This window comes from Marmota monax, unplaced genomic scaffold, assembly GCF_021218885.2.
Source record: "Marmota monax isolate L192 unplaced genomic scaffold, Marmota_monax_Labrador192_F-V1.1 WCK01_AAM20220418_F8-fsc00105, whole genome shotgun sequence".
Classification (NCBI taxonomy): domain Eukaryota; kingdom Metazoa; phylum Chordata; class Mammalia; order Rodentia; family Sciuridae; genus Marmota; species Marmota monax.
In genome coordinates, this window is record NW_026692947.1 from 151,683 (window position 1) to 176,129 (window position 24,447).

The 24,447-nt window shown below is 47.8% G+C and overlaps 1 protein-coding gene across 17 annotated transcripts in view; it reads left to right on the forward strand.

The window, feature by feature from the left end:
* Positions 1–24,447, forward strand: part of Nfasc (neurofascin) — a 175,448-nt gene that overhangs the window by 16,236 nt on the left and 134,765 nt on the right. The window contains exon 1 of one of the 17 annotated variants that reach the window (XM_058581898.1): positions 21,877–22,120. The exons of the other annotated variants lie outside the window; for them this stretch is intronic. The gene's annotated coding sequence lies outside the window, so the exon portion shown is untranslated. Of the gene's footprint in view, positions 1–21,876; positions 22,121–24,447 lie in introns of those variants that run through there. 17 annotated transcript variants of the gene reach the window in all.

Genomic DNA, 24,447 nt, shown 5'->3' on the forward strand with positions numbered 1-24,447 from the left:
ACAGCTTTTCTTTCCAAAATATTCCACAGACCCAGATGAGTACCTGTGACTCCCCGCTGGCCCTGCGTTGGCTGCATCTCCATCTCTGCTGAAGCAGGCTGCTTTATATTTGCTTCTTATAGGCAGTGTGGGGTGGGGGTGGGGGTGGGGGTGGGGTGGGCTCTCCTGTTAGTCCCTGTCCAAGATGAAAGCTTGCAGGATCCCTCCAGGGGCAGCAGTTCAAGGGCACCAGTCGCAGTTCTGCTGTTGCCAAGAACTGAGAATGTGAAAGCCAGGAGAGGGTGGGGGCATGGGGGTAACTCACACCTGACTCTGCCTTTGTTTCCCGAGAACTCTTTGAACTGGAAGCAGGGATAATTTTGCCATTTCCTAGAGGGGCACCCTGAGGCTCAGAGGGGTCCAATGAGGCAAGCCACTAGAACCCAGCCTCCCCCTCATCCATTCATCCATTCTGTGGTAGCGACAGCTCTCAAATTAGAACAAAACCAGCAGAAAATATACATATTTAATATTAATGGTTATTCCTCCCAAGTGATTTACTTTTTTTTTTTTTTGCTTGTTTCTTCTCAAATTTTAGTGACTTTTATCTTTATAACCAGAAAAATAACATTCAAAAAATAAAAATTTGGGGCTGGGGATATAGCTCAGTGGATAGGTATGCTCAAGGCTCTGGGTTCAATCCCCAGCACCACAAATAATGATAATGATAATAATAATAATAATAATAATAATAAAAACCAGTATGCTTTAAAAGGTATGTTTAATTTCAATAAAATTTGCGACACAGTAATGACCAAGGGGATTGCATAGAATCACTGCATCCCTGACCCACGGAGTCTGTAGAGGTTAAGTACAGGGATGGTGGAGTGTCCCTTGCCCCTTCCCAGGATGTTTTTAGGCTATGTAGGATCTAGCTTCTGGTCTGCAGCTTACAAGCAAAGTGTTCACAGTCACTTCTGCCCCAACTATGAATGGGTCAAATCATCAGCAATGAAACTGTGCATGCCATTATTTATTCAACAGCATGCTTTGTTTAAAATACAAAAGTCAAGTTTGTCATGTTGAGGTGAGACCCCCGGGGCTTGAGGGCAGTCATATGCCCAAGGAGACCAGCTGGCCTGGGTAGATGCTGTGGGCGAGCACACATCCGTGTTGGCATCTTGCCTCCAGCCTGCTTGTCCGGCCTGCCTTCAGGGTTTGTGATCGAAGCCAGGAGATCGGGAGTCCTGAGGGGAAGAGTGGCCCCATTCTTGGGCTCCTCAGCAGCCGCTCTTTGTGGTGGAGTCTCCCTACTGAAGTTGGTGCCACAGGGCGTTGTGTTATTTTTGGAGGAGAGTAGGAGCAGTGCTTGGCACCTTGAGGGAACCCTGCAAGTGTTCAGCACTGACACCGTCATCATCATGGTCGTGGTCATCTCTCTGTGCAGGCTGGGATAGACACTGTCAGAACTGACAGGGGCCTTCAAAACAGGCAGGTCTGGGACTCTTAAACTGGGGCCTCCTGTATCTGAGTCACCTGGAGGGCTTGTGAGAGCAGATTTGAGGCCTTGTCCCAGCATTCCTGAGGCTGTGGGTCCGGGGTCACCACCAGAATGTGCATCCCTGCCAGGTTCCCAGCTGATGCCCTTGCTGCTCAACCAGGGACCATACTCAACCAGGAATCAACCCTTCACTTTGCCAGGGGAGGCCTGAGGGGGACCTCATAGCCACGGTCTGCTTACCCTCTGGTTTCAGAGCCGGGACCAGACCAAGGTTTCCTGATTCCCAGTCCAGACTCTAACCTGCTGATGTTCTCATCACCTCTCCTCCTGCAAGTGCCAGCAGCTGGTTGGCGAGAGACTGTGGTGCTGAGATTGAAACTGTCATGACTCTAGAAAGGGGACAAAAGCAGACCCAGCAGGGGTCTGGGGGTCCGGGTCCAAATATTGAACCTGCTGCCATTTCTCTTCCAGGACGTTTTCACTAATCCCACAAACTTTGACCCACTAAGTTCCTTCTATGCAAAAATGCTGTCCCTGGCACTGGGAGGGGTACCTCAGCACACTGGGCTGTCCCTGGCACTGAGCGGGGTACCCAGGCACACAGGCCTGTGTTCTGCAGCAGCTCTTTCCAACCCTTCTTGTCAGACCCCAGGACACTGCCTCATCTCCAGTAGAATTTGAAGCCATCCTTTCCCCTCGGGGCCACCATGAGAATAGAGGACTCAGCCGGCAGACAGGATACTAACCCTTGCCCTGCTCTGACTTATCAGGTGACCTCAGGTAGCTCATTCTCCTCTGTGGGCCTCCACTTTTTTCTAGAAACTTCAGTGAGGCCATGAATGAACCCATGGTGAACACTGTTTTCCCAGCCTGTGACTTTGAAACTCTGGGGGGTTCTCAAATGGCTTGTAAGGACATGGACTTCGTTTCTGTTTTAATCAATCGGTTAATACCTTTATTCCTTGTTTTCCTCATTAATATGAAACAGACTCTCCTGCTGTGAGGATCTGGAAGAGTGTGAGGCCTCTCGGGCTTCCATCCTCCAGTAGTGCGTTATCTGATGAGCAGCGCCAACCGCAGTGGTGGCTTTGGCCTCCTAGTAAGCTTTTCTTAGTCATCTATTGTTTTTTTATCCATAATGAACCATTAGTGGGGACAGGAAACATATGGAACTTCATGGAGTTAAGGAGAAGCACAATAATAATAGCTCCACAAATTTGCTTGAAGACTGTGGTTACCAGATTGTATTCATTTGATGAGGATTTTTATATTATAACACATCAAGATGTTTCTAGTACTCACAAAAGGGATAATTATATTTAAGTTGGATTTTCATTCACTGGGAATAATACTATCCACATCTATAACAGAGAAGTACACATTAATCAGTCTAAAAGCCTCTCTTCTTCAGAAACACAATTTAAAACATACAAAGTACCAAATATATGAATTTTCAGCTTCAGGGCATGAGAGCAGCTTCTGACCACTTTTTTTTAAAAATTTTTATTTTATTTTATTTTTGTACCAGGGATTGAAGCCAGGGGCATTTAAACACTGAGCCTCATCCCCAGCCCTTTTTATATTTTATTTTGAGACAGTCTCACTGAATTTCTTAGGGCCTCGCTAAGTTGCTGAGGCTGGCTTTGAATTTGTGATCCTCCTACGTCAGCCTCCTGAGTCACTGGGATTACAGCCACCACACCCAGCAGCTTCTGACCATTTTTATACCTTAAAATTTTTAAAAAAATTATATCATTTTGTACATTATGCGCATACATAATAGTGGGATCCATTGTTACAGATTTGTCCATGCACATAATATAATTTAATCCATTTCACTCCCTCATGCCTTCCCCCTTCTATCCATTTCCTCTTATTTCCTGGTCTCCCTTCTACTTTCATGCGGTGCCTGTTTTACTTTTTCTTCCCTAGCTTCAATTTCGAGAGAAAACATACAGTATTTTTGTGTCCATTTGTGTCTGACTTTTTTTGTTGAACATGACCCTCTCCAGTTCCATCCATTTCCCTGCAGATGACATAATTTCTGTTTTCTGTGTGGCTGAATAAAACTCCATTGTGTAGATTTCCACATTTTCTTTATCCATTTATGTATTGACAGATACCTTGGCTGCTTCTATAACTTGGCTATTGTGAATTGTGCTGCTATAAACATGGGTTTGCATGTATCGCTCTAGTGTATTGACTTTAATTCTTTTGGGAAATTATTGATGACTGGAATAGCTGGGTTATGTGGTGCTTCCATTCCTCATCTTTAAGGAACCTCCATATTGATTTCTGTTGTGCAGTGTACTAATTTATAATCCCACCAACAGTGTATGAAGTGTTCCTCCCCCCCACACACTCTTTGAACATTTTTTTCATATATTTTTTTGGCCATTTGAATTTCTTCTTTAGAGCAACATCTGTTTAATTCATTGGCCTACTTATCAGTTGTCTCATTTGGGTTTTGTTTGTTTTTTTGGTTCTAGGGATTGAACTGGGAGCACTTAACCATTGAACCACATTCCTAGCCCTTTTTATTTTTTATTTTGAAACAGGGTTGCTAAGTTACTTAGGGCCTCACTAAATTGCTGAGGCTGATCTTCAACTTGCTATCCTTCTACCTCAGCCTCCTGAGTCACTGGGATTTGCCCCTATGCCCAGCTGGTATTAAATTTTTGAGTTCTTTATATATTGTGGATATTAATCTTCTGTTGGAAGAGTTGCTGGGAAAGATTTTGTCCCTTCTGTCAGTTCTTTCTTCACACTCTCAATTTATATATATATATATATATATTTTAGTTGAAGGTGGACACAGTAGCTTTATTTTATTTATTTATATGTGGTCCTGAGGATCGAACCCAGGGCATCACACATGCTAGGTGAGCGCTCTACCACTGAGCCACAACCCCAGCATTTGTATTTTGTTTTTCTGCTATGCAAGAAAGCTTTTTAATTTGATATCATTCCCATTTATTAGTTATTATACCTTAATATTTGATAAAAATTATTAGAATGTAATTTGATCCCCAAGTATGACATGATATGACATCTAAAAAATGTTTAATAAGTCATCCTTTTTCTTATCTAGTTAATCTGAGACAAATTGAACAGCATGTACCATTGCTAAATGGGGGAAAATTGAGATTTGCCTTATACATATAAAAATCATTATGAAGTATTACTTTACAATGCACTCATAAAAATATTAGTATAAGTTGATCTAAAATAGCATATTTTTATTCTAATTTGTTATATATGGCAGCAGAATATTATTTTTAACTAAAAAAAAAATCAACCAAATATTTTTAAATTTCCTTGGGCTGATTGTAGGATGGCTGATAGGAAGAGCCTCCAAGGATCCTTGTGGCTGGGATGCTCCAGAACCCTGAGGTGGTCAGGGAGAGTACAGGAGCACAGTGGGGGTGGTGCCCCTGGATTGCTGTTGAGAATGGAGTTGGACGTGTTCTTTGAGAGTCCACTTGTCAGAACCAAAATCAGAGAGCAGTTTTCTGTATGGTTAACACAAGAACTTTCTGCTATTAAAATCATTGATCTTAGAACTGGAAGGGACATAGAGATCTGATCCTAATAAAGTGGCCCCCCAATAGAAGGTGGAGGGAGAAGTTAGTTCAGCATCTCCGGAGGTGTTTAAGCAGAGATTGGATAACCCCGCGTAGAGGACAGTGGCCTGCTCTTTCAGCCACCGTGACTGGTGTCTGCCGTGGGGCTCAGAGACAAGTGCAGACATATTGATTGTACTTCTTGCTCTCCTTTCCCTCCAGCTTAAAGTTAATCCTGGCCAAGGTTGATCCATGGGTGGATGAGTTCCAGGCCTGGTCCTGGGACTCCTGGGAACACTGCTGAAAGCTGTGTCTTCAGTGGCATCAGAATTTTAGGTACTTGTTTTAGGGGAGAAAATGGTGACCTTTAAAAGAGGGATTGACAATCTGGTCTGGGGGAAAGTCCCGTGGACTTGGATTCAGGACACACCTGGAGCATCTTTGGTCCTGTCAGTAGACCCTGTCCCCATGCTTCTTCCTCCGGGCTTGGCTTGGTGTCTTTATGGCCATGCTAAGAGATGGGAAGCAATGCCATGGGGAGCCCCAATCCCAGATAATCTACAGCTCACATCTGGCCTAGGAATGATCTTGATATATTTTTAAAATATATATAGATTATCCTTCCTATTTTTTCTTTTGTTGAGGCTGAAAGCAAATGCTTTAATATACTTGGAGTCCATATCAGAAGACTGGAATGTGTTCAGGCTCAGAAATAAGCTGGCCTGGATATAGACATTTAGTGCAAATGATTGAGGATTGCTTTTATTTCTGTTACAGTTTGGATATATGAGGTGTTCCCCAAAAGCTCACATGTGAGACAATGCAAGAAGGTTTGGCGAAGAAACGATTGGGTTATAGCCTTAACCTAATCAGTGAGCTAATCCCTGTTGGGATTAACGAAGTGGTAACTGGAAGCAGGTGAGGTGTGGCTGGAGGAAGTGATTAATTGGGAGCGTGGCTTTGGAGTATACATTTTGTATCTGGAGAGTGGGGTCTCTCTGTGCTTTCTGATGACCACGTGAGCTGCTTCCCTCCGCCACTCTTTCCGCGATGTTCTGCCTCACCTTGATCCCTGGGGGAATGGAGTTGGCCTTCTGAAACTGTGAGCCCTCAAATAAACGTTTCCTTTACAATTGTTCTGGTTGGGTCCTTTAGTCACAGCAGCAAAAAAGATGACTAAAACACGTTCTTATAATCATATTAGTTTATATTTTATATGTTAATCCTCTTCGACTTTGGTCATTTCCTGTGTGTGTGTGTGTGTGTGTGTGTGTGTGTGTCTCAAAACCCCTATTAGACTTGAGTGGCCTCCCAGGGCCCAGCCAAGAGCTTTCTTTCTGTATCCCTCTATTCCTAGGCCACAGTCTCTGGCTCTCTAGTATTGTGGGGTGCAGTTGCAATGATGCCCCAAAGAGCTTAAGGTTCATACCCTCGAGCCAGTTCTTTGTGTTCTACTCTTATTTGAGGGAGACTTTTTGCTGTGTGTATGTTTGTGTGTCCTGAACACAGCGGTTGACATAATTCTTAATATTATGCCACACCTATGCCAGACCCTGTCTCTATCACGACAAGTTGAAAGAAGTCTCTGAAACTCTTGGCTGCTCCAGCTTAGAGAGTGAGAAGGGAGTCCCTGTGGTGAGGGTGTGAATGAGTTTCTCAGCTGGGCTTCTCAGAACACCCCCTTTTTGTCTGCTACTCCCATCCATGGGGACCAGCAAGGCGCACTCCTGGCTCTCTCTTGGCAAAGGGGGAATCCACCCCGGGGAGAGGGAGAGACAGGAGAGAGATGGGCCATAAGAGATTTCCACTTGACATCTTTGTGTTCTTTCTTCTGCGGGGCTCTCAGAGAGATTTCTGACCTGTCTCACAAGCTGAAACGTAATCACTAGAATAACCTTGCAGTGACATGCTTCCCTGAGGGCCATTAGCTGCCCGTTCCCCACTCCCACGCCATATCCTTTCTGTCTGACCTGTTCATAGACCACTTCCTCCAGCAAGCGCCAACTCTTTCCTTTGTTCTGTTCCTGGGGCAGTGGGCTCACCAAGGGGCTGTAGGCGTGGGGGCTGCAGGTATCTCCCACTTCCATTTTTGCCCCACAGGACCTCATCATTCTTGGCTGACACGTAACTGAATACGTGAGTGCCTGTCTTGTGGGGAGGGGCCAGCTCCGCACCTGGGAGCTCCACCTGAGCCAGTGAGTCCTTGTCCCACCTCCTGACCTAGGAAATCCTCTAAGCTGACCTAATTACCTGCAGGGAGCGAAAGCATATGGATTCCCAGCAGATGCTGCGGTTTGAGGAGGGAGGGGACCCTTGGACAGGTGGGCGTGTACCACTCTGGGATTAACTCTTTGGTTGTCACTTCCTTAGGAAAAGCTTCTCCTTTCACTTTGCCTCCCAGATGGGCGTGACCTGCCCTGGAGTTCTTCCAGGCTGGTCAGCCCCCGCTGGGACTCAGGCATCAAGTCCTAGCTTAGTGCAGATCTGCCCGACCTGGGGTCTTTCTGCTCTGCTCTCTCATCAGGAGATGGGTCTACTCTGCTCAAGGTTCTTGTCTTTGCTTCTCCAAGGTCCAGTTCTGCCCAGGCAGGAGTCGTTCCTTCCCCTGGAGGACCCTTGATGAGAAGTGGTTTTCCACTAAGTCCTGTCCAGGTGGGCTGATAGCTACTCTTCTAGACCTTCAGGGAGGCTGAGATACCAGGGGTCAGTGTACCAGGCGTGGCCACAGCTCATCAGGCAGTTGGTCAGTGTGTGCTTTATAAAGAGTGTCTTACGTTGTCTCGCACTTTCAACATACAGCATTCTTCTACCCAAGCAGAGACCCTCACTTGAGCTTCTTCACATCACCGCCAGACACTCAGACTGGTAGCCCTTATGGGGATCCACAGGACTCAGGCTCAGAGAATAGAATCAGTTCACCTGACTCTAGCCACAGTGCTCTGAGCACTGATGGGCTACAGCGTTAGCACAGCTGGAGTGCATCAGGTCAATGCTCAAAAAGTCCCAGACTTCAGGGCATTTTGGATGAGGGATGCGCAACATGTATGTGGCTGGAACCTGATTGTTTCTCGATTGTGGTACCTCGCTGCCACCTTGCTTGGGATAAGAATGAAAAGATGGGGCTTTGCCTTCGAGGGCTTACTATCCAGTTGGAGGAATGAGCTGAAAAACCCTAGAAGATCTTTAAGAGGACAACAGACAGGGAAAGTGAGTGCCCAGACGGACGGGAGAATCCCCACGAGCTGTTGCAGATACAGCTTCCAAGATAAAGCCAGGCTTAAGATGTCAGTGAGAGTACATAGGGGGACGGCCAGTCCTGATGGAAAGGTCATGGAGAAGGAACGACACCCCCCCATATATATGGTACATAACTTTAAAAATAATCCCTTACCATGGTGAAATTCTCATCACCTAAGCAGTTCAGTTTTAAAGTGAAGGATTCAGTGATGTTTTGCAGATCCACAACGTTCATGGGCATGAGCAGTGATGGAAAAGTTTAAAACTAAGGCAAGGCAGCAGTTCCAAAACATTGTGGATCTGCAACCATTAATCTATTTTCTGTCTGTAAAGATTTGCGTATTCCGGGTATTTCAAATAAAAGAAATCATACCATACGTAGCCTTCCGTGCCTGTCTTCTTTCTTTTAGTTTGAAGGCTCATCCCCAGTGCAGTACTTCCTTTTTATAATCTGCTGTGTGTATGCACCAGTTTGTTTCCTCACTCACCTGTTGATGGGCTTCTGGGCCGTTCTTCCTTTTGGCTGTTGTGGGCAAGGCTGCTGTGAGTGTGTGTGCACAGGTACTTGCTTGAGGGCAAGTTTTCGGTTCTTGTGGAAACATACCTAGGAGGGCATTGGGGGCCACAGGGTGAACCACGTGCAGCTTGTGGAGGAGTCCACCTGCTGTTTTGCACAATGGTGGCGCCATTTTACATTCCCAATGGCAACGCGCGGGATTCCGACTTCTCCACATCCTTCCCATCCTGCTCATCTTGTGAAGTGAAGGTCACTCCCTCCCAGTTCTTCACACTAGACTCAGACAGCAGAGCTGCCTCTTCCTCAAAATAGGCCCTGTAGCCGGTCTACCCAGGGCCAGGGCCTGGGCTGCTTCTCACTCTCGTCATTCCGCTTCTCAAGCTTGCTCCGCCATCTGTCAGCCTGTGCTCTCTTCCCTTAGGGCATCGGACTGACTGCCGTGATGGTCACCCCAGGAGAGAAACCCAGGGGTGCCTGCTCACTGCCTGCCCCTGCCTTCTAGGTGCCATGTCTGCTGGCTGGTGTCAGGCAGACTGTTCTGCCTCTTAGGTATCCTCTGTCTCCCTGGCCCCAGCTCCTGAAGTTCATTTGGGGAACACATGGAATCTCAACACCTCCGACCCTGCTGCCAAGACAGTTTTCAATCCTGTGAGGGCTCTCCAGAATGACAGGTGGCTTTCTGGGAGACCTCCTTGGGTGGTATGTCAGTTTTCTAGGGTCACTGTAACCGAGTGCCACAGACTCAGTGGCTTCAGAAGAAACTTGTTTCCTCACATTTCTGGAGGCTGAAGTGTGAGGGTATGGTGTCACCAGAGGTGGTTTCTCCTAAAGCCTGTCTCCATGGCTGTAGCTAGCTGTGTTCCCTCTGTGCCCATCTGTGTCCTGATCTCTTCTTACAAGGACATGAGTTGTATTGGGCTAGAGCTCGCCCAGATGGCCTTATTACCTTGGTTATCTTTTTAAAGATCCTATTTCCAAATACGGCCACATTCTGAAGTCCTGGGGGTTAGCACTTCAACGTATGAGTCTGAGGAGGACACAACTCAGCCCGTACTTGGTGACTAGAATAGCAAGCCTGCATAATTATGAAGGGGGGGGTGCTGGAGGAGGCCTCATGATTCTGCTGGACTCCTGCTGGGCCTTGGAGTCACTCTTTCAGGCCAATACCGAACAGGTGGAGTGAGGGGGAGACTAATGACGGCAGCAAAGAGAGCACTGGGGGCTTTGGGGAGGCAGGAGAAGCAGTGTCCATGATCAATAATTTATTCCTGGGTACCATGCAGGAGGGCGTTGCCATGGCAACAGGTCTGCCTGGCAGTTACCTCTCAGAGCTGCCTCTCCTTGCTTGGCTCTGTCTCCCTCTCTCCCCCTTCCTTACTTTCTATTTGACACTTCCCTCCCCGCTCATTTTTCTTGTGTGTCTCAGGAGTCATTTCGTGGAGTTGAGCCTTCCTGCATCTGGCCTGACCTCACTGCACCTGCTTGGTGCAGGGACTGTTGGGGGGGTGGGCGGGGGCCATAGCAGCTCCTTTATTGCCAGGGCCATGACCCTCGCTCCTTTTTCTTGGATGTCTTAAGTGAGAGGTCCTCTCACTGGCTTTCCAACTGCCAGGCCTCTTGCCTTAGCACAAGCATTCAGGATGCTTCTTTTTCTTACACCCTGTCCAGTGATGGCCTTTAACAACTTGGTGGCATTAACTTCTAACCATGCTCTGCTCACTGGCAGGGGCCCCTGAGCTCCAAGGGATCCCTCAAGTAGGACATCATCCCTTCGTCCTCCCTGTGACTGCCCACCACTGGCTGCAGCAATAGGTATTTCATTTCTTCCTCCTGGCTCTGAAAATGCTAGGGGCTAGCGGCTCATCCAAAGCTCCATGTCCCTCATCATGCCATAGTGAACAACAGGGGCAGGGAGTCTACCCTCAGGGTCCCACAATAGGGGCCCAGAAAATATCTGTGCTACATTGTGAAATAAATGAATAAATGGTCAGGAGCAAACTCTCTCCGGGGCGGGGGGGTCTCCCTTTGCAGAGGCTGGATCTTTAGTCCAACAGCTGCACTGATTGAGACCATTCAAGTTTTTAAATTATTTTTCCTCCACATTAAAATTAACTGCTCCCTTGATTCACTGGCTGTCACAACCAATAAGGGATGTGGACCTATAATAACCATTTCAGTCTTAATGTTATTAGTCTTGTAATTGCTGCTGTGGGTCTTGTCTCCTCTCTGAGTTGGTAAATCCTCAAGCACAGAGATTAGGAAGCATACCCCTAAGCTAGAGGCTGCCGAGGAGCTGATGGTTTAGACCAGCCTCAGCTGCCTGCCTGGTGTGTTCACTTCCTGATAAAGCCTCCAGCTGGGGATGGAGATATGCCCAGGAGCATCTGTGAGCATCCCTAGGGAAGTGGGGAAAGAAGGGAGGAGGTGGCCAGCAGAGGAGTGAGGCCGGATGGCCCTCATGACAAGCAGCTGCTGGTGAAGGGAAAGGGCTGCTCCTTCCCTGTCCCTTCCCCAGCCCACAGGCTCACTCCCTGATGGCCCAAAAGAGACAACAGTGTGGCTGTGATCCGATGGCCGTGGTGCTACAGGCAGGGACTAGAGTAGAAAGAACACCAGCTGTAATAGAAACGTCCCCCTCTGGCCTATCCCAGGCCCTTTTCCTTCCTCTTCCCACAGGGATCTTTTCCCATACGTGGCCTCCCTCGTTCTCATCAAAAAGGGCCAGAGCACATGGGCTGCTTATCACTGACCTGTGGCCCGTGTCCCAGCACTGCCCTCCAGCTATGCCACTTGTGAGGGTCTCAGTGCTGTTACCTTTGAGAGCTGCCAACCAGGGCCAGCTGCTGCCTTCTTCATACCAAAGCTGTCCTGCCAGAATTTAGAATACATTATTTCCTCCCCTGGTACTGAGGATTTAACCCAGAAGCTCCCTACCACCAAGCTACATCCCTAATCTTTTTAATTTAATAAGCTTATTTATTTATTTTACTTTGACACAGGGTCTTGCTAAGTTGCTGAGGCTAGCCTCAAACTTGCAATCCTCCTGCTTCAGACTCCCCAAGTACCTGGGATTATACAGGTGTGCACCACCCCACCTAGCCAGCACAGAATAATGTCCACTTCTTTATTCTGTCTCCTTCCTTCCTTCCTTCCTTCCTTCCTTCCTTCCTCTGTCTCTCTCTCCCTCTCCCCCCCTTTCCTCCTTCCTTCCTTCTTTCTTTTTATAATAAATGCACATAGCATAGAATCTACATTTTTATCCTTTTTCTTTTTTTTGGCAGAGCTTAGGGTCAAACTCAGGTCATTTGATCATGTTAGACAAATTCTCTACTACTGAGCTACACCCCCAGCCTTAACTATTTTAAAATGCACAATTCAGGGGTATTCAGTACATTCCTAGTGTACTAAATGTGTAACCATTACCACTGTTTAGTTCCGGAACACATTCATCGTCCCCAAAGGAAACCCCCCTACCAATTAAGCAGTCATTCCCATTGTCCTTTCTCAGCCCCTGACAACCGCTAATCTGCCCTGTCTCTGTGGACTTGTCTATTCTGGATAATTCCTATCAATGGAATCCTACAGTATGTGACCATTTATGTCTGATTTCTTACACCTATTATAATGTTCTCAAGGTTTAGCCACATGATAGTAGGCATCCACACTCCATTCCTTTCTACGGAGGAACAACGTTCAGTTATCTATACAAACAGGTTGTCTATCCATTCATCGGCTGAGGGACCATTTGGGCTGTTTCTACAGGGCTATTGTGAACAGTGCTGCTATGAACATTTTTGTACACAAGCTTTTGTCCCAACAGCTATTTTCGGTTCTTTTGAGTATATATCTAGGAATGGCATGGCTGGGTCATGTGGTCATTCAACCCTGAATGTATAGAGGAATTGCCAGATTCGGGCCACTTTATTTCATGTGTGGTCACTACCTTCTTTGGAGTGAGTGGGCAGCCCGCTCCCTGTGCCCACTCCAGGCTCATGACCTTAAGCAGCTACTGTAGGGAGGTTTCTGGTTCTTAGTCCCGGATCAAGACAGAGTGACATGGGTGGACAGAACAAGGGACTGTAGTGATAGCAACAGGGTGATTTCTCATTCTTTTTTGTGACACTATCATGTCACCCAGATAGGTGCTATCTCCCAAAGCCACACCCTTTGGGGGCTGCACGTGTGTTCCTTTGATGACACCAATGCTTAGAACCTTGTTTCATCCTCCCTCAGAGGAGCCCAGAGCTCTTTCCTTGATGATCATTCTTTGCTTTTGACACTAACCATATTCCCATCGGCAGCACCTCCGTCTTTCCTGTTCTTAGTTCTTTCAACTTAATAAAAAAAAAATCACATCTACCTTGATAGAATAAAAATTTGCCACCATGGGGGCCCATCAAAAGAATACGCTGCAGGCTTTGAAGGCCGTTGGAAAAGAGGAGATGCAGAAATGTTCCAAGTCGGACAGGCGCATTGTTGGAATGTGTGTACAGCCTCCCGAGGGGACCTCTTTGAACGAGACAGCGCTCATTGAAATGTATAAATTCTGGTGTGTTCATTTAAAAGATCAGTCAGAAGGCTTTATAGGCATCCAATGAAACGCCGGTGTGAATGGTTATTGAATTATGTATGCCTTCAGGAAATCCAAGAAAGATTTTTAGTTTGGGAGTTTTAGGAAGACCAAGTCTAAATTATCACCTGGAAGTGTGGGAGGATGGTTGACACAAAATAACATCCACAACTGCTGGAGGGGACCGGTCAGTGGAGAGCCCTCAGGTGTATAAGAAGCATCCCCATCTTCCTAAGGGTTGGGTCACTGAGGAAGGGACCATGGATGAAACATCACGGTTTTTGCTGATCCCCATCTTTGTGGGTGCTGTGTGAGGAGAAGGGTGGCTGGTGACAAGTATAGGTGGCGCCTTAGTGAGTTGTTTTAATTTGGAACCAGGGGAGACCAGGGTTTGAACCCAGGGGTGCTTAACCACTGAGCCACATCCCCAGTTCTTTTTATATTTTATTTTGAGACAGGAGCTCTCAAAGTTGCTGAAGTCCTCATTAAGTTGCTTAGGACCTTGCTAAGTTGCTAAGGCTGTCCTTGAACTTGTGGTCCTCCTGCCTCAGCCTCCCGAGTCTCTGGGCTTACAGGTGTGCACCACCTGACCAGCTTAAGTTTTAAAAATTTCAAATAGCGTGTGTCTCACCATAGCCTGGACTACTCAGGGCTTCAGTTTAAATATTTTGGTGAGCTTTGGAAGTCTGACAAAGAAGCCTTGCAGAGCACCGGGGCCTAAGTACCAGGTATATTTTTGACCTAATGGTTGATGATGATTTTCCTTCTCGTTCGAAACACCAAAGTCATCAGTGATGGGCGTAGAAATACAGAACTCTAGAGAGAGGAGCAGGGAAAGTGAGGAGCCCGATAAGTTCATTCTGGTTCTTAGCACATTTCAGAGGCATGTTGGAGGCTGGTGACACTGTCCCCATTTTACAACCAGGCCTGAAAGTGGATGACAAGGTCAGGGGAATTTCAGAGCCAAGAATAGATGCCCCTCCACTCCGTCACCACAGTAACTCACTCCAGGGTTTGAAGACCTCAGGGGAAATGGCACTTCTGAAACTGTTTCATGTCTTTGTCTCATTTATCCCGGCAATCATTTATTCAGGGTCAGATATTGACAGCTTAGCAAAGCAGGGAAGATGCTGCAGCTTTTTTGAATTTTTTTTACTGCACTTATGTGTGTGTGTGTGTGTATGTGTGTGTATGCATAAAAAATACCTATATAATGCATATATTATATATTATATGTGTAGTACATATAATTTAATTTATATATTTTATACATATAATTGGCTTTATATATATTTAAGTGGTATATACATTTCATATATACCATATGTATTATATATATATATATATATATATATATATATATATATATATATATATATATATATATATATATATATATATACACACACACATATAAAATAATTTTGGCCTTTTAAAAAAAATTTTTAAAGTTTTTTATTTGCAGGGGTGCTTACTGTCACCTTTGGTCTATTTCCAAAATGTTTTCATCACCCCAAATAGAAACTCTATTAACTTTGTTAAACCAGTAACCAGTAACCACCCTTTCTTTGCCCCTCCCAGCCCTTAGTAGTCTCTAATCTACTGTCCTCTATGAATTTGCCTGTTCTGTTTTGTAAGTGGGATTGTATTATCTTTGTCCCTTTGTGCCCAACTTCTTCCACTTAGCATAATGTTCTCTACATTGTTCATCTATATTGTAGTGTGTATCCAAACTCCATTTCTTTTTATGACAATAATATTCCATCATATGGATATACAACATTATGTTTATCTCTCATCTGTAAAGGACGCTTGGGTTTTTTCATGTTTGCGTTATTGTGAATAATGTTGCAATGAATGTCGGCATTTAAGTATCAGAATCTTTGTTTTTAATTCTTTGGGGTATGTCCCTAGGAGTGACATTGCTGAGTCATATAGTCATTCTGCATATCACTTGCCAAGGAGCTACCCACTTTTTTCACAGCGGCTGAGTTGTTTTACGTTCCCATCAACAGTGTGGAGGGATCCTGTTGTGGTTTGGATAGGAAGTGTCCCCAAAGACTCTTGTGTTGAAGCCTTGGTATCCAAAGTGATTTGGGTCATGAGAATCCCCACCTCATCAATAGATGGATCCATGGAGGGATTCATGATTGGATGGCATTAGTGGGAGGTAGTAGAAACTGGAAGAGGTAAGACCTAGAAGGAAGTCCATCCCTGGAGGTATGCCAGTAAAGGGTTTATCTTGTCATTGGCCCTTCTTGTTCTTTCTCTGCCTCCTTCCTGCTACGAAATGAGCAATTCCTCCTCCATGTCCTTCTGCCACAAAGTTCTGCCTCATCTCAAGCCTAAAGCCCTGGAGCCAGCCTACTGTGGGCTAGATCCTTGGAAACTGTGAGCCAAAGTGAGTCTTTCCTCGTCTAAGCTGTTTTTCTCAGGTCTTTTGTCCCAGCTATGAAAAATGGATGAGCATGCTCACGGTTCTCTATGTCCTCGCCAGCACTTGTTATTTTCTGTTTTGTTGATTAAAGCCATCTTAGTAGGTACTTTGAAGTGATAGCTCATTGTGGTTTTGATTTGCATTTAGTTAGTGATGTTGAACATATTTCTCGTTTCTCGATCATTTGTTTATCTTCCTAGTGGAGATGTCTATTTGAGTCCTTTGTGCATTTTTAAACTGGATTTGTGTATGTGTTGTTGCCGAGTTTCATGAGCTCTTTATATATTCTTTATGTTAGACCCTTATGAGTATTTTCTCCCGTTCTGTAGGTTGTCTTTTCTCTTTCTAAATAATACCTTTTGACAATAGTGGTAAATTTTGATGAAATCCCATCTATTTTTTCTCTTACTGCATGCTTTGGTGTCACATTTAAGAATCTCCTACCAAACTCAAAGACATAAAGATTTATGTTTAGTTGTATACTAAGAGTTTTGTTGTTTTAGCTCTTACATTTAGGTTATTGACCCATTTTAACCTTGTTTACGGTGTGAGGTATGTAGTGTAGGATCCAATTTCATTTTTTTTTTGCAGGTGAAAATCCAGTTGTCCCAGCACCATTTGTTGAAGAAACGGTTCTCTCTCCATTGAATGGACTTGGCAGTCTTGTCAAAAATCAATCAACTAGAGATGTGTGGGTCTGTTTATAGACATTTTGTTCTATTCCATTGGTCTAGATGTTTATCATTATGCCATTATCACACCTATTTGAATTTCCAGAGCTTTGTAATTTTTGAAATCAGGAAATGTGAATTTCTGACTTTGTTCTGTTTTGACTATTTGAGCTGCTTGCAATTTTACTTGAATTTGTGAATAGTTGTTCTCAAACATGCCTTTTTACTAATGTAAGCCCTGATTTCTGTTGGGTAAATACTCAGGGACAAAACTACAGGGCCACAGGATTCGGGTGTGCTCAGCTTTGGTTCACATTGTCAGCTTTACAAAGTGATTATGCTGGTCCACTCCTTCACCTGCACTCTGTGAGAGTTCAGGGTGATGAACCACCTCCTTATCATCATTTGGTAGGTAGCCCTCCTATAAAATCTTAGCCTTTCTGGTAGGTTGTACTAAAGTTAGGACAAGGTGCATCTTCACGGTGCTAAAGCTCAGCCCTCCCAAAAGAACCTTGGACATGGAGCATGGGCATAGTGGTGGCAGAGAGAATGACCAAGGGTTGCTAAAGGAAAACGGCTAAGTGGACACAGCCTGGGCATGAGTTGGGTGTGAATTCTGCTGTGGATGGGCCTTTGGAGCCATGCTGAGCTTTTGAGAGAGGTCAGTTCTTAGGTAACCGAGCTTCATGAAGATGGAGAAGCTGTGGAGCTGTTCTATCTGACCTTGAGGAGCCTCCTTCAGAATCAGATCCTGAGTCCAGAAAGGGCAAAAGACTTTCCCCAGCTCTGCAGCACACCAGGGCTGGCATCTCTCAGCCTATGTCTTATACTTGCCAGTTCTAAAGGATCCAGGACAATGGTTGCCCTTTCCATTTCCAGCTTGCCGTGTAGCCAAACTCAAGTCTAATAGGTCAGTAAGCATTTATTGCAAGCCTCTGTGTACAGACATCAGACAAGGAACCTGGGGTGCTGCAAAAGATGAGTCCCTAAGTCTATGTTCTGCATCTTACTCTAGCATGTAGGTAGGAAATATTTGCACGTATTATTGCAACAAAGGAACGGAATCTGGGCTTAGTGAGGGATATACCAAATAGGCTTAGGGAGCCAGGGGTGGGAGAAGGCAGGTCCAGCCGGAGGGTTGGGTGGCTGGCTTCCTGGAGGAATAGCATGGCACAGGGGAACTGGATTGTATTTTGCAACTAGGGAGACACTGCAGGGTCTGTGGAAGATGCATGCAGTATTGCTCCCAAGTGGACAATAGGGAGGCCATAAGACTGCCCTGTCTTCCCCAGCTTCTGCTTCTACACACACACACACACACACACACACACAGGGAAACACAGAGATACAGTGCATGGATCAAGATAGAGGTGCAGCCAGGCACGGTGGCTCATGCCTGTAATCTAGGCTGCCACAGGAGGATCGCAAGTTCAAAGCCAGCCTTTCAGCAAAAGCGTGGCACTAAGCAACTCAGTGAGAACCTGTCTGTAAATAAAATACAAAATAGGGCTGGGGATGTGGCTCAGTGGTTGAGTGCCCCTGAGTTCAATTCTTGGTACCTACCCCTCAAAAAAAGGTAGATGTATATACTCACAGATGTACATACATGAACTAGAACAAAAAAAAACACATTGAGACCAGGAGGAGACCCAATATCAAAACACACATTTATATGTAAGAACTCACCACGTACATACACACACACACACACACACACACCATATCAACCTGTAAACCCTACAGTACACACACCTACATACCTATCACTGAGACAGACCACATACTAAGATAGCTCCGCACACTGAGCAGGGGATTTGCACACTTGATATAGGTGAGCACATACCTATATCAAGACAGACACCCTGGAACACAGGTGCACAACACCCACAAGCCAGGCAGGTGCCCAGAGATACTTCACACATACAGAATAGGCTCACACTCCCTGGGCACACACACGGTGACTGAAGGCCCTCCCCAGAGATACCCACACACTTGCCTTCCATAGACTCACAGTTGCACGCTCACACATAGGCATAACCACAGACCCATACAGAGTCACACCCAACAAAGCAGGGACAGGCCCAGGTGGGTGTCTCCCTGGCCTTGGCTGCCCTAGGGACTCTTCATCTGTCCTCGAAGGCTTACTTCCAAATGACTTGACTCTCGACAGCTGCTGCCCGGGCTGCACAAGCCTGGGTCTTGGTCCTGGACAGACCCTCCGTGTGGCTGTCGTCCACCTGCCCCTCAGTGCAGCGATCTCTGTGGCTCTGACAGGGTCCCCCAGCTCCTGCTAAATACCTCGGACATAATCCTTCCTGACTGCAAGTGCCCTGTTGGAACCAAATTCACTTCCACACTGGGCAGTGAGGGTCAGCACCCTCTGGACCTTCATCCCGACATGAGCAGTAGCTTGTGGACATGGTTGGATGGAGGGCCTCTGGCTTGCTCAGCCCGCCTGTCTCCTCTGTCCCTGCAGGCAGTCATTGCACTACTGCTGTGTTCTGGAGTGGCAGGGCAGGTGGGCTGGACTTGGCCCAGCAGGACCTGAAGGGGGCCTGGCTGGCAGGGGTGTGATCCTGCGGGGTGGGGAGTGGCAGGAAGCGTGACTCTGCTGCCTGACGATGGCACTCCCACAGGCCCTCCAGCTGTCATCAAGGCCATTCTGTATTGGCGCCTGCTGTCCTCGGCCAATGTGACCCACATCGAGGCCAGCCCTGGCAGCTCTCTCTTTCCCCGCTACATTCCCCCACCCTGGCTGCCACCTCTGCCTGCTTCTGTCCCTCACTGGAGAGTCAGGCTCCCTGGGTTGAGACCAGGACTGCGTCTACAGGTGGGCTGGAGCCACTGCCGCTGTGAGGAGAGGAGCCAGGGGAAGTGCCCAGCGGGGGACTCGCACACTGAGCTGAGCTCCAGGGGACAGGAACAGAGTGGGAAGCGCAGCAGCAGCTGCCTTCTGGGTCTTCCCTGCTCCTGGGCCACCCAGATGCCTGTCTGGATGCCTGTCTGGTTTTCTCAGACTCCCACCTCTTTTTAGTCCTCTGTAGTGTGGGCTGATTCTCTCCATTAGCCCTCTGCCCTGCTGCTGTGGAGGAGGGGCAGCCTCTGCTTGGACTGGACTCTGCCCTCAGCCTGGGGTGCCCTCTCTGTCCCAACTCTGAAGCTGAGGGCCAACCCTTGCTCTCTGGTGTGCCTTTCTTCACTGTGCTGACCCCACATGGCCACTAGCATGTCCATTGGAGGCAAGAGCCATGGGTGGGGGTAAATCGGTGCTGGAGGGAGCTGGGGCCAGTGTGCTGGGCTGTTGACCTGATGCTCAGCAGGGGCCAACAGTGGGCCGTGGTGGGCAGAGAGGCTACAACATATGAGCTCTTGGCTCTGCCACATCTGGAATCAAGAGCCATCCTGCCATCTCTGCTGCCCTGCACACAGACCCCTGCAGACACGTTTTCTTATTAACAAAAGCAACTTTTACTCCTAGCAAATTTAGAAAATGTAAACACAACAGAAAATGCAAATAATTCATAATTTCACTACTCAGTCATTCTGTTTTTGTAGTCTGCTTTTCTTTTTGGTGGGTGTACCGGGGATTGAACTCAGAGGCACTCAACCACTGAGCCCCATCCCCAGCCCTATTTTGTATTTTATTTAGAGATAGGGTCTCACTGAGTTGCTGAGAGCCTCGCTTTTGCCGAGGCTGGCTTTGAACTTGCGATCCTCCTGCCTCAACCTCCCAAGCCACTGGGATTATAGAAGAGTCTGCTTCTTTTTTAATCTTCCATTTTATTAAAATATTTTTCTATTATTTCACCATTTTTATAACTATATTTCATTGCTTATGATAGTAAGAATTTAAACTGTTTTTTTTTTTTTTAGCATTTACAGTATCAGGTACTGTCATTTATTGAATCCTTGTAATGTCAGATGCTGTGATTGTCCCAACCATATAAATAAGGAAACTGAGGCACAGGGAGACTAAGTAACTTGCCCAAGGTAATGCAGCCAATAACAGGCAGAGCCGAATTTTGACCCTAGGTCCTCTGACTCCAGAACTCATAATTCCCAGTCTGTTTTCTGTCAAACCAGGGATGTAACACAGTTTGTTTTCATTTCTCCTACTCATAGCTGTTTAGTTTTTTTTTAACTATTGTAGAAAGTACACTTAGCCCTCCATCTCTGTGGGTTCTGCCTGTATAGATTCAACCAATATTTAGGAAAAAAAAGACATTTGTTCTGAACCTGTCTACACTTTTCCTTGCCATCATTCTCTAAACAACACAGTATAATAACTATTTACGTAGCATTTGCTTATACTTCTATTAGGTAGTGTAGGTAATCTAGAGATAATTTAAAGTCTACAGGAGGGTGCACATCGGTCATTTGCAAATGCTGCACCATTTTACATGGGAGGCTTGAGCATCCGTGGATGTTGGTATCCTCGGGGGGCCCTGGAGCCATTCCCCATGGATTCCAAGGCACCTACGTCATCTGATGAACATTGGTGTGACTTAAGTGTTTTGATTGTCTTTGGTTGTATGCCCTTTGTTCCTTAAATTCAATTTCTAGAAGTGGGTCTTTGATTGTTTATTGAAGACCCACGTCTAGAGATTGAATTTACGGAACAGAGAGCATACAAATTTTTAAGACATTTAAATGTTCTTGCTGACTTCTCCAGGCAGATTGTTAGGAAGCTGTGCTCCCACCAGTAAGTAAGGAGGGAATCCCAGGCCCACTGAAGTTTGCTCCTCGGAAAGGAGATGGGATGGGAGCAAACAGAAGCAGGTCTCTGAGGGGCGGTGTCAGGGACAGAGCTACATTGCCACTAGATCAGGACAGGTGAGAGGTGGCCATGACCTGCTGTCATCAAATGTGTGATGGGCTGTCGAGTGGAGGAGATGCTGGTCCCCAGACCCTCCAGCAGATGTGGACCAGTAGAGCTGTGCAGGGCCAGCACACAGCCCTGGACAGGACAGGGTGGATGTTGATAACTGTTCCACGACAAATGCCATCCCTGGCTTGGGGTCGTGCAGGACATGTATATGGGGGACAGCCGATGCCACCCCTGCCACACTCTGCTCCCCCACAAAACATTACGTCTCTGAGTCTTAACTGGGGGGTCTGCTCCCCACCCTACCCACGCCTTGGGGAGCCTGGCCCGGCCTGGTACCTCTCTCCATCAATCCCCTCAGAGCCTGAGGAGCACAGCCTGGCTGTGTCACAGGCCACACAACTCCTCCATTATGCATGAGGGGGACCCAGCGGTGAGTGAGAGCTAGGCAGAGGGAGGGGACGGGGGCCATGACTCAACCAGCGTATTGTGTGGCCTTCCATTCACACGCTCGCTCGCTTGCAGAGGACAGAGGACGTGGTGGGCTTGAGATAATAAAGCCCTGTTTATGCCCCCGAGGGCTGGGGAGGTGGCAAGTGGGGGCTGCCAAGGCGCAGGGAGACCAAGGATGGTTTTGAATCCACGCAGGGCAGGGCTGCTGCCTATGCGCTGGGGTGGCATCCAGGGCAGAGGCTCTGGCTGGAACTGTGCTCGGGGCTACGTCTGCCTGCTGGGACCTGGGGCCTGAGAAATGCCAGCTTTCCATCCCCACCTGTCCCCGAGAAGGACGCCTGAGGAGACCTGGGGCCTCCGGAGAGAGGTAGGATGCTAAGCTCTCTTGCCTCCTGACCCCTCTTGCCTCCTGACCCCTCCCTTCCTGCTCCTGCTTTGGCCTTGAGAGGCTCTGAAGTGGTGCTTCAGGATTGTGCGCGATGCCCTGAGCTCGCTGCAGGTGTATTATGCCTGAGGTCTGCAAGAAGCTGCCAAGCCCGCTGGGGGTGAATCTGGGGTCTGCAGCAGGCAGGCTGGAAGGCAGAGAGGTGGTGATATTCTACAGAGCAGGGACCTTAGGAGGAGTGTCCCAAGCCCTGCTGTGGGTGGCAGGGGAGCCTTGGTCTTAGGGGTGTCTGAGAAGCTGAGAGCGCGCTGCTGGAGGGAGCTAAGGGGCTGTATATCTGATCACAGAGATTCTGTTGGCCCTGCCCTTGTCCTTTCCTGGGCCACAGCTTCTACTCCTCTCCTTCAGCCCTTTCCTGTGGGTTCCCCCATCCCAAACCGGCCCCTCCTCCCACCAAGCCTGTCTGGCTCAGTCTTGAATGTCAGACTAGAAATACCCAAGCTGCTGGTTGGGAGGGAGTGAGAATGGTCCTTTCCGTCCTCACCTGGCGCCTGGGCATGGAGAGCAGGTTCAGGTTCTGGTTCTGGGGAGTTTTGATCCCTGTCACTTAGTGCTGAACCAGGACAAGGTGACGCCAGTATCCATCCAAGGCTGGGTTGCCTGGCTCTGAGGAGATGTATGCTGCTTTGGCTGTGAGATGGGAAAGGGCCAGAGACTAGTAGAGGGGACAGTCTCTTCCGTCCATCTCATAAGCTTCTGAAGGCAGGAGTTTGGATATAGTGACTTTAAAGTTTTGTTTGAGTTAGAAACTCAGTGACCCCATTTAAGGCATTAGGGCCAAAATGGGCTGACCTGAGGGTATTGGAGGAACACTGCATCCCTGGCTCAGACTAGAGGGTTCACTTCCTCAAAGACAGGCTGGTTCTCCCCACCCCCCGGGGTGGGGGGCAGAGTGTCTGAAACTTCGAGCATCACCTCTCTGCACACAGAGCAGAGATCCAGGCCTCCCTGAGCACAGCGCCCGGGCCTCTGTGCATCGGATGTCAGCGAGGCTCTGCACAGGATGCAGGGACCCTGGGGCCACTGCTTTCCACCTAGAGAGGACGCAGGGATGGGCTGCACAGTGGGGGCAGGTTGTGTGTGGTCAACCCTGATGCAGGCATCCTGGAGAACACCTGGCCTGGAAGAAGGGCCTGGCAGCCTCCACCGCGCCTTTCAAGGGACCCTATAGCTCTGTTGAAACTTTGTCAGTGGCTGTGGGCAGTTCCTTGAAAGCCCAGGGATGAGACTCAGGCCCTCTCCATGGAGGCAGGCCGCGTTGTTGTGGTCCGCGCACAGTCCTCTCTCTGAGGCTGATGCTCCTGGCACACCAGGAGATATTAGTAAGAGGACCCTCCCCGAGATGGCAATGCCATCAACAGCCGTGACAACAGTGGCCTCTGTTCATTGAGGGCTTCACCATGACAAGTCTGCTTTGTCCTCACAGAGACGCCCAATGACCTGCGCCACCCTTGTTTTAGAATCGAGGAAGCAGATGCAGAGAACTTAGCTTGCTGTCTGGTGTCGTAAGACTGGGCTGGGTCTCTGCCCAGGCCCAAGAGCTGGCTCTCTTGGAGAGTTTTGGCTATGCTGCCTTGCAGGACAAGGAGACAAAGTAGATTATTTTGGTGGCCATAGGAAGTCAGGTGCAAGGAAATACTTGCTGCTGGTGATGGTCTGTGTGGAATGTTCTTCTTTAGAGATCTTTGAGAGGGAGCTTGCCCTTCCGCAGAGGGCTGTCCTGCAGCCTGTACTCTGGATTGATGACTACTTGGGGGACTTTCTTGGGATTATGGCAGCTTTGTTTCCTGGACTCGAGACCAGCAGCAGCCTGCCCACTGACAGATGTCAAGCTGCATTAAGCACCGGGGCACAGTCACCAGGCACCCCTGGCTGGGATTTGGGGCCCTGAGGAAAGGCCAGAAAGGCTGGATGTTTCCCCGGGGTCCGAGGCCCCAGAGACCGAACACTCCTGGAGAGCTCAGAAGTAGCCTGTGGACATTTCACTTCTGCCCTTGAGTCAGATATGCCTGTTCACCAGAAAGAAGCCCCTGGCTCCTGCCGGGGGTCTGTTTCTGGGCTTCTCACCAGAGGTCGGTATGCTTTGTCCTTGTGTGCGTGAGACACAAACGTCTCTAGTTGAAGTCTGCTAGGGACAGCTGCTGGGGGAGCTCCAAGCTGAGGCCGTGGAGGCCCCAGAAAGAGCCCCTCCCTGGGATCAGTGAGCCACCTGGGCTGCTCGGGGGGCTTCGTCCCCCTCTGCCACCCGA